This window comes from Prionailurus bengalensis, chromosome E2, assembly GCF_016509475.1.
Source record: "Prionailurus bengalensis isolate Pbe53 chromosome E2, Fcat_Pben_1.1_paternal_pri, whole genome shotgun sequence".
Classification (NCBI taxonomy): Eukaryota; Metazoa; Chordata; class Mammalia; order Carnivora; family Felidae; genus Prionailurus; species Prionailurus bengalensis.
The window spans coordinates 12848382-12859020 of NC_057352.1; the positions used below are offsets into that span (position 1 = coordinate 12848382).

Here is a 10639-nt window from a genome sequence, read left to right on the forward strand (position 1 = left end):
TGCAAATATCTTTTCCCATTCCATTGGTTGCCTTTTAATTGTCCATCAACTGATGAATGGATAAAGAAGTTGTGGTTTATATACACAATGGAATACTACGTGGCAATGAGAAAGAATGAAATATGGCCTTTTGTAGCAACGTGAATGGAACTGGAGAGTGTTATGCTAAGTGAAATAAGTCATACAGAGAAAGACAGATACCATATGTTTTCACTCTTATGTGGACCCTGAGAAACTTAACAGAAGACCATGGAGGAGGGGAAGGAAAAAAAAAAGTTAGAGAGGGAGGGAGCCAAACCATAAGAGACTCTTAAAAACTGAGAACAATCTGAGGGTTGATGGGGGGTGGGAGGGAGGGGAAGCTGGGTGATGGGTACTGAAGAGGGCACCTGTTGGGATGAGCACTGGGTGTTGTATGGAAACCAATTTAACAATAAATTTCATTTAAGGAAGGAAAAGGATAGAAAGAAAGAAAGAAAGAAAGAAAGAAAGAAAGAAAGAAAGAAAGAAAGAAAGAAAGAAAAATTAATACCCATTCTTCTCAAATTATTCCAAAAAAAGTTGAATAAGATGAAATACTTCCAAACTCATTTTACAAAGCCAGCATTATCTTGATACCAAAGCCAAAAAAAAAAAAAAATTAAAGGCCAATATCCCTGATGAACATAGATGTAAAAATCTTCAGCAAGATATTAGCAACCTGAATTCAACAATACATTAAAAGGATCATACACCATGACCAGGTGGGATTTATTCCAGGGATGCAAGAATGGTTTAATATCCACAAATCAATTGATACGATACACCACGTTAACAAAATGAAAGAAAAAAATCATATGAACATCTCCATAGATACAGAAAAACCATGTGACAAAATTCAACATCCATTTATACTAAAAATTCTCAAAAAAAAGTGGGTTTAGAATAAACATACCTCACCATAATAAAGGCTATAGATGACAAACCCACAACTAACATTATACTCAGTGGTGAAGAGCTGAAAGTTTTTTCTCTAAGAAAAACAAGATAAGGAAGACCCTCTCACCACTTTAATTCAACACAGTATTGGAAGTCCTAGCCACAATTAGGCAAGAAAAAGACATAAAAGGCATCCGGATTGGAAAGGAAGTAAAATTATCACTATTTGCAGATGACATGATACTATATATAGAAAACCCAAAAGACTCCACAAAATAAAACCCTATTACAAATAATAAATGAAGGGGTGTCTGAGTGGCTTAACCATCCAACTCTTGATTTCAGCTCAGGTCGTGATCTCATTGTTCATGAGATCAAACCCACTTCAGGCTCTGCACTGTCAGCTTGAGATTCTCTCTCTCTCTCTCTCTCTCTCTCTCTCTGCCCCTCCTTCTCTCATGCTCTCTCTCCTTCTCTCTCTCAAAATAAATAACTAAACTTTAAAAAAAAGAAAAATCACAAATGAATTCAGTAAAGTTGCAGGATAAAAAATTAATATACAGAAATATGCTTCATTTCTGTATACTAATAATGAACTATCAAAATGGCATATATACAATGCCATTTACAATTGTATCAAAAAAAATACCTAGGAATAAATTTAACCAAGGAGGTGGAAGACCTGTACCTTGAAAATATAAGACATTGATGAAAGAAATTGAAAACAACACAAATAAATGAGAAGATATACCATGTTCATAGATGAGAAGAATTGATATTGTTAAAATGTCCATACTATTGAAAGCAACCTACAGATTCAATGCAATTTCTATCAAAATACCAATGGCATTTTTCACAGAACTAGAACAAATAATCCTAAAATCTGTATGGAACCACAAAAGACCCTGAACGGCCAAAGCGATCTTGAGAAAGAACAAAGATGGAGATATCCCATGCCCTGATCAAACTATACTACAAAGCTATAGTAATTCAAACAGTGTGGTGCTGGCACAAAAACAGACACATAGATCAATGGATCAGAATAGAGAGCCCAGAAATAAATCCACACTTATCTGGCCAATTAATCTATGACAAATTGAGCAAGAACATACAATGTGGGGGGTACAGGGGAATGGTCTCTTCAATAAATGGTGTTGGGGGGGCGCCTGGGTGGCGCAGTCGGTTAAGTGTCCGACTTCAGCCGGGTCACGATCTCGCGGTCCGGGAGTTCGAGCCCAGCGTCAGGCTCTGGGCTGATGGCTCAGAGCCTGGAGCCTGTTTCCGATTCTGTGTCTCCCTCTCTCTCTGCCCCTCCCCCGTTCATGCTCTGTCTCTCTCTGTCCCAAAAATAAATAAACGTTGAAAAAAAATTTTTAAAAAAATAAATAAAAATAAATGGTGTTGGGGAAACCTGGACCACTACATCCAAAAAGAATGAAACCAGACCGCTGTCTAATACTATATACCAAAATAAATTGAAAATGGATTAAACACTTAAATTTAAGACCTGAAACCATAAAACTCGTAGAAGAAAACATACACAGTAAGCTCTTTAACATCAGTCTAAGCAATATTTTTTTGGATATGTTTCCTCATGGAAACACAACAAAAGCAAAAATAAACAAATGGGACTGCATCAAACCAAAACGCTTTTGCATATGAAGGAAACCATCGACAAAATGAAAAAGCAACCTACGAAACGGGAGAAGATACTGGCAAATGACATACCCAATAAGGAGCTGATACTCAAAATATATAAATAACTTATATAACTCAATAACAAAAACCAAACAACCTGGTTAAAAATGGGTGAAGGACCTGAATAGACATTGTTCCAGAGAAGACATACAGATGGCCAACAGATACATCCAAAGATGCTCAACATCACTCACCCTCAGGGAAATGCAAATCAAAACCACAATAAGATACGACCTCACCCCTGTCAGGATGGCTATTATCAAAAAGACAAGAAGTAGCAAGTGGTGGCAACGATGTGGAAAAAAGGGAACCCTCGTACACTATTGGTAGGGATAGCAAATTAATGTAAATTGGTGCAGCCACTATGGAAAACAGTATGAAGCTTCCTCAAAAAATTAAAAATAGAATTACCATACATACAATAAAAAAAAAAAAGAATTGCCACATAATCCAGCGATTCCATTTCTGGGTATTTATCTGAAGAAAACAAAGACACTAAATTGCAACCCTAAGTTAACTGCAGCACTATTTACAGTAGTGAAGATATGGAAGCATTTAAGTGGCCATTTATAGATGAACAGATAAAGAAGATGTGGTGTGTATATACAACAGAATATTACTCAACTGTAAAAAAAAGTGAATGAAATCTTGCCATTTGCGACAACATGGATGGAACTAAAGGGTAGTAGGGTAAGTGAAATAAGTAAGACAGAGAAAGACAAATACCGTATGATTTCACTTACATGTGGAATCTAAAAACAAAACAGGGGCGCCTGGGTGGCGCAGTCGGTTGAGCGTCCGACTTCAGCCAGGTCACCATCTCGCGGTCCGTGAGTTCGAGCCCCGCGTCAGGCTCTGGGCTGATGGCTCAGAGCCTGGAGCCTGTTTCCGATTCTGTGTCTCCCTCTCTCTCTGCCCCTCCCCCGTTCATGCTCTGTCTCTCTCTGTCCCAAAAATAAATAAACGTTGAAAAAAAAATTTTTTTAAACAAAACAAACAAAACAGAAACAGATTCATAGATACAGAGAACAAATTGGGGGTTGCCAGAGGGCGGGGGAACAAGGGAAATACATAAAAGAGATGAAGAGGTAAAAACTCCCAGTTATAGGGACACCTGGGTGGCTCAATCAGTGGAGCATCTGACTTTGGCTCAGGTCTGTGAGTTCGAGCCCCGTAGTGGGCTCTGTGCTGGCAGCTCAGAGCCTGGAGCCTGCTTCAGATTCTGTGTCTCCTTCCCTCTCTCTCTCTCTCTCTGCCCCTCCCCTGCTCATGCTCTGTCTCTCTCTCTCTCTCTCTCAAAAACAAACATTAAAAAAAATTTTTTTAACTTCCAGTTACAAAATAAATAAGGGGAATGTAATATATGGCACAGAAAATACAGTTGATAATAATAAATTTGGTGACAGAGGGTAAGTTGAAATAGTGTGGTAATCATTTCAGAATATATAAAACTATGGAATCGCTGACTTGCACACCTGAAACTAATATAATATTGTATGTCAATTATAATCCAATTGAAAAACATTAAAACTAAATTATCTAGAAATAAATATAAAGGGAGATAGGCAAGGCCTACAGTAAATGCTATAAAATGCTGGCTTTGAAAAATTGAAGACAAATACATAGGGAGATATATCATACTCATGGACTGGAGACTCTGCACTGTTAGCCCGTCAACTCTCTCCAAAGGAATCTATAGATTCAACACAATTCCAATAAAAATCCCAGCTAGCTTTTAAAAATATAAGTTGATAATTCTAAAATATATATGGAAAGTCTCAGAATAACTCTGACAGTCTTTGTTGTTTTTTTTTTTTTTTTTAGTGTTTATTTATTTTTGAGAGAGAGAGAGAGAGAGAGGCACAGAGTGTGAGCAGGGGAGGGGGAGAGAGAGAGGGAGACACAGACTCCAAAGCAGGCTCCAGGCTCTGAGTTGTCAGCACAGAGACTGACGAGGGGCTCAGACACATGAACCGTGAGATCGTGACCTGGGCTGAAGTGGCACGCTCAACCAACTGTTGAGGCACCCCAGCCCTGACAGTCTTGAAGAAAAAGGAGAACTTATACCGCTTTATTTCAAGACTTATTCTAAAGCTACGCTAATTAAGTCAGTATGGTAAAGACCTAACGATAAACAAACGTATCAGTGGAATAAACCACATAACAATGAATATGCCCTAGTACAACCAAACAGAACCAATACCGGCCACAGAGCTGTGCAATGTCCTGCAGGTCCCCTGCATTGTCTGGTGATAACCCTTTCGTTGCTGGGTTGTGAGGACGCCCAGAGTGGCTGGTGAGGAGCTAATAAGCTGGATGGAGTTGGGGGCTTTGGGGAGGAGCACTGGACTGCCTGCCTGAGAGCTGCAGGGTCTTCAAGGAGACCAGTCTGGGTGGCGTGAACATGGCCACGGAAGTTGGGGACAGAGAGACAAGAGTAGATTTGTGAGATAGAGCAAATAAAAATACAGGACACCTAATAAAATTTGAGTTTCAGATAAATAGTATAAGTATGCACCGTAAAATATTTGGGACATACTTATACTATAAATTATCTGCTGTTTACCAGAAACTCAGATTTAAATTAGCATCCTGTATTTCATCTGGCAACCTCAGGTGGGGGCAGTGGAATGGACCCAGGAAAGAAGGGCCAGGAAATGACAGGCAGGGGAAGAGGGGGGCTGGAAGGTCAGCTTGGAGAGAGTGGGAAGTTTGGGAAAAGCAAAAAGAAAGAGGTGGAAAAAAAGGGGTGGGAGTGGAAGCAAGGCTGGGGAAATAGTTCTAGAACTGAGACAGACACGATCTCACGGTCCGTGAGTTCGAGCCCCGCGTCGGGCTCTGGGCCGATGGCTCAAGAGCCTGGAGCCTGTTTCCGATTCTGTGTCTCCCTCTCTCTCTGCCCCTCCCCCGTTCATGCTCTGTCTCTCTCTGTCCCAAAAATAAATAAACGTTGAAAAAAAATTAAAAAAAAAAAAAGAACTGAGACAGAGGTAGGGGGAAGAAAGCTGTGGTAGGGGGAAGGGGCACAAGGGGAGTAAGGGAATCTATGATGGGGGAGAGGTGGAAGGGCCGAGAAAGGGTAAGCAATGGAGATCCTTGGAAAAGGCAGAGAAGTTTGGAATATAGAGGGAGCTTGGCATATCCAGAAGGTTGTGGATACAAACGGAGGAATCCAGGGGTAAAGGAGACTCTTCTGAGGGTTCCTCCTAGCATTCACCTGAGATCCTCTGGTCCCTCCACACACCAGTGCAGACTGGGGGTGGGTGTATACACTGGTGTGGCCAGAACATGACCAAGTCCCCCCTCAAGTTCAGCCATCTCTGCTCCTGCAAGGAGAACCTGTGACTCCACCCCTCATCCTGACCCATTCCTGAAGATCCTGGAGGGTCAAAGAGGGCAGGGCTCCTAGAATGCAGCAACTCCTGCCCTCTCCCACATCCAAAGGGAGAAAAAGAACTCAGGGAAGAGGAAGGATTCTCTTAAGGACACAATAAATGCAGAGTAGAGCCTGCATCTCTTGTCACACACCTGATCACCTTCCAATAATTCCTTCCACTTTGATTGCCTACCTCTAACCCCAAACACACCTTTAGATGGTCCTAAAATTCACTCTTATCTAATTTCCAAGTCCTGCTACTCCTGGCTATGGATCTCTTCCTAGAAGCCTTCTGACTGTCTTCCACTTTGTTATCAGTCAATTCTCCCCCAACACCTGTCCCACTTGTGTGTGGCTTTCCACAGTCACCATGTACAGTTGTTCATGTTGGACACTGTACAAGAGCCTTATACTTCAAGAGGTGCCATTCACATCACAGACATCTTAATTATTTTGAAACCATTTTTTGGTAAATATTTGTGTATTTTGTTATTCTTTTGCTGACTGCAAAGTAAATTATAATTTATTGCAATCATACTCCAGCAGATGGCAGCAAAGTGTCTTGGTCCAACATGGTTGGTAGCTACCACTTAGGAGAAATCAGCTTGAAAATGGAAGGACCTTGGAGCACCTGGGTGGCTCAGGTCATGATCTCAGGGTCATGAAATCAAGCCCTGTGTCAGGCTCCACAATGGGCATGGAGCCTGCTTAAGATTCTCTCTTCCTCTCCCTCCGCCCCTTTCCCCAATTCGTTCTCTCTCTCTGTCTCGCTCTCTCTCAAAAAAAAAAAAAAAAAGGAAAGACCTTGTATGGTGACACATGTAAACTGGATTTCTGGTGATCGTTTTGCAATACATACAAATATTTTTTAAGTTTATTTATTTATTTTGAGAGAGACAGCAAGGGAGGGGCAAAGAAAGAGGGAGAGAGAGAATCCCAAGCAGGCTCCAAGTTGTCAGTGTGGAGCCTGATGTGGGGCTTGAACTCAAGAACCATGAGATCATGACCTGAGCCGAAGTCAAGAGTCAGATGCTTAACCATACAACCCACCCAGGTGCCCCGCAATATATAAAAATATTGAATCATTATGTTTTACACCTGCAACTAATATAATGTATGTCAATTACACCTCAAAAAAGAATAAAAATAAATTAATAAAAACAAAATTTTTTTAAATACTCACAAAAAAAGAAAGAAAATGGAAAGACATTGTTGATCTCATATAATCTAAAATAGCCTGTGCTTCTGAACAAGGATTTGCTTTTCACCTGACGTGCAGAGCATTTTTTTTTAATCCCCTTTTTTCCATAGTGGTTTTGCCACCAGAACGCAGGTATGAAAACCACCACTAAACCTAAACCGAAACAGGAAAGGAAAAGGCTCATATCATGTCATTGGACACGTAGATTTGAGCAAGCCTACCACTGCTGGGCATCTGATCTACAGATGTGATGGGACTGATAAAAGAACTATTGAAAATTTTGAGAAGGAGGCTGCTGAGATGGGAAAGGTTCCTTGACGTATGCCCGGGTCTTGGATAAACTGAAAGCTGAACACGAACGTGGTTATCACCATTGATAATTCCCTGTGGCAATTTGAGACCAGCAAGTATTATGTGATCATCACTGATGCCCCAGAACACAGAGACCTTATCAAAAACATAATTACAGGCACTTCTAGGGCTGGCTGTGCTGTCCTGATTGCTGCTGCTGGTGGCGAATTTGAAGCAGGCATCTCCAAGAATGGGCAGACCCATCCATGAGCATGCCCTTCTTCTGGCTTACACACTGGGCGTGAAACAACTAATTGTTGGTGTTGACAACATGGGTTCCACTGAGCCAGCCTACAGCCAGAAGAGATACGGGGAAATTGTTGAGGAAGTCAGCACCTATATTAAGAAAATTGGCTACAACCCCAGCACAGTTGCATGTTTGCCAATTTGGGGTTGGAATGGTGACAATGAGCTGGAGCCCAGTTGCTCACAGGCCTTGGTTCAAGAGATGGAAAGTCACCCGCAAAGATGGCAATGCCAGGGGAACCACACTGCTTGAGGCTCTGGATTGCATTCTGCCACCTACTCGTCCAACTGACAAGCCCTGGCGTCTGCCCCTCCAGGATGTCCACATAACTGATGGTATCGGTACTGTCCCTGTGGGCCGAGCGGAGACCGGTGCTCTTAAACCCAGCATGGTGGTCACCTTTGCTCCAGTCAAGGTTACAACTGAAGTAAAGTCTGTTGAAATGCACCATGAAGCTTTGAGCGAGGCTCTTCCTGAGGACAGCGTGGGCTTCAGGGTCAAGAACAAATCTGTTAAAGATGTTCGTCACGGCAGTGTGGCTGGTGACAGCAGACGTGACCCATCGACGGCAGCAGCTGGCTTCACAGCTCAGGTGATTATCCTGAACCATCCGGACCACATCAGTGCCGGATATGCACCTGTGCTGAACGGTCACACGGCCCACGTTGCTCACAAGTTTGCTGAGCTGAAAGAGAAGATTGATCGTCATTCTGGAAAAAAGTTGGAAGATGGCCCCGAGTTCTTGAAATCTGGTGATGCTGCCTTCGTTGATAAGGCTCCTGGCAAGCCTATGTGTGTTGAGAGCGTCTCTGACTATCCTCCCGGCGGGCGGTTTTTGCTGTTAGTGACGTGAGACAGATGGTTGCTGTGGAGGTCATCAAAGCAGTGGACAAGAAGGCAGCTGGGGCTGGCAAGGTCACCGAGCCTGGCCAGAAGGCTCAGAAGGCTAAATGAATGGAATCCCCAATAACTGCCGCCCCAGTCTTAATCAGTGGTGGAAAAATGGTCTCAAAACTGTTTGTGTCAGTTGGTCTTTTAAGCTTGATAGTAAGACGTTGGTTAATGAGGGGCACCTGGGTGGCTCAGGTGGGTAAGCGTCTAACTCTTAGTTTCAGCTCAGGTCATGATCTCAGTTTCTGAGTTCGAGCCCCGAATCAGGCCCTGTGCTGGCAGTGCAGAGCCTGTTTGGGACTCTCTCTCTCTCTCTCTCTCTCTCTCTCTCTCTCTCTCTCTCTCTCTCTCTCTCTCTCTCTCTCTCAAAATAAGTAAAGAAACTTAGGGAAAAAAGACTGGTTAATGATAACAATGCATCGTAAAACCTTCAGAAGGAAAGGAGAATGTTTTGTGGGTCATTTATGCGTGCGTGGGTTTGTGTGTGTGTGGCAGTTTTAAGGTATTAGGTTTTTTAAAATTTTTTTAACGTTTATTCATTTTTGAGAGACAGAGAGTGAACGGGGGAGGGGCAGAGAGACAGGGAGACACAGAATCCGAAGGAGGCTCCAGGCTCCAAGCTGTCAGCACAGAGCCCGATGCAGATCTTGAACCCATGAACTGTGAGATCATGACCTGAGCTGAGGTCAGATGCTTAACCCAACTGAGCCACCCAGTCTCCCCAAGTTATTTGTTTTTAAAATCAGTACTTTTTTTTTCAACTTTTTTTTTTTTTTTAATTTATTTTTGGGACAGAGAGAGAGCATGAACGGGGGAGGGGCAGAGAGAGAGGGAGACACAGAATCGGAAACAGGCTCCAGGCTCCGAGCCATCAGCCCAGAGCCTGACGCGGGGCTCGAACTCACGGACTGCGAGATGGTGACCTGGCTGAAGTCGGACGCTTAACTGACTGCGCCACCCAGGCGCCCCTAAAATCAGTACTTTTTAGTGGAAGCAATTGAACCAAAAATCTGTCACAGAATTTTGAGAGCCATTAAAACAAAAGTTTAATGAGAAAAAAAAAATCCCCCTTGGTGGCTGAGCCTTGGCCGCGTTCAGCATTTCATACTGCAGTTCATGTTTGCTAATTATTTGCCATACCAGACTAGAATTATTGAGTTCCAAATTTAAGTCCACACATCCTTTCACTTGGCATGAATCACTATATAATAATTAATACCCAATTTACCCTTAGTAATCCACAAAGAATGTTTGTGGGTGGAAATTGAAGAGTATTGCTCAACAGTCTGTTAATTATATTATTATAGCAGTTGTTTATTATTGCTTTAACAATTTCATCAGTATAGAAATTAACTATTATTAAGTTTACCGACTTGTCATCTACATATTATTTTAAGATGTTAAGATTCTATGGTAAAATATCAACCCTATTTGACATCTATCAAGAAGGAAAAAATAATCACGACTGGAAAATGGAAAGCTATCATAAAACTAATTGGATCACAGAATACATTTTTGCAAAAAAAAAAAAAAATAAGGTGGCAGGGAGAAAAAAAATTTCCACAGCAGCTATTTCAGCAAAATGTAGCTAAATGCAAAGTTATTAATGATTGACATGAATTTATCTCCTACCCTTATACAAACCGTGAAGGAAAAATTTCAAGAAATGAATGGAAGGGGGAAAATGAAAAATCCTTTCATTAGTATGCTTTTTGCCAATCCAACCATCTAATTCAGATATTAGACTCCTAAGTTTAAGTTCTTAAAATGTCAATTTTAATATTGGTCTTAAAATATTAAATAAAATTTAATAATTTTAATATGTTTGAATATTACACCCTTAAGCTCTTAAAAATTATTCACCTTAAGGGGTGCCTGGGTGGCTCAGTCGGTTCAGCATCTGATTCTTGATCTCGGCTCAAGCTATGATCTCACGGTTTTTGAGTTTGAGCCCTGC

General features: G+C 41.6%; 1 pseudogene; it reads left to right on the forward strand.

The window, feature by feature from the left end:
• The first annotated feature begins 7346 nt into the window (after nucleotides 1-7346).
• Nucleotides 7347-8898, forward strand: LOC122495285 (annotated as a pseudogene).
• Nucleotides 8899-10639: the final 1741 nt, after the last annotated feature.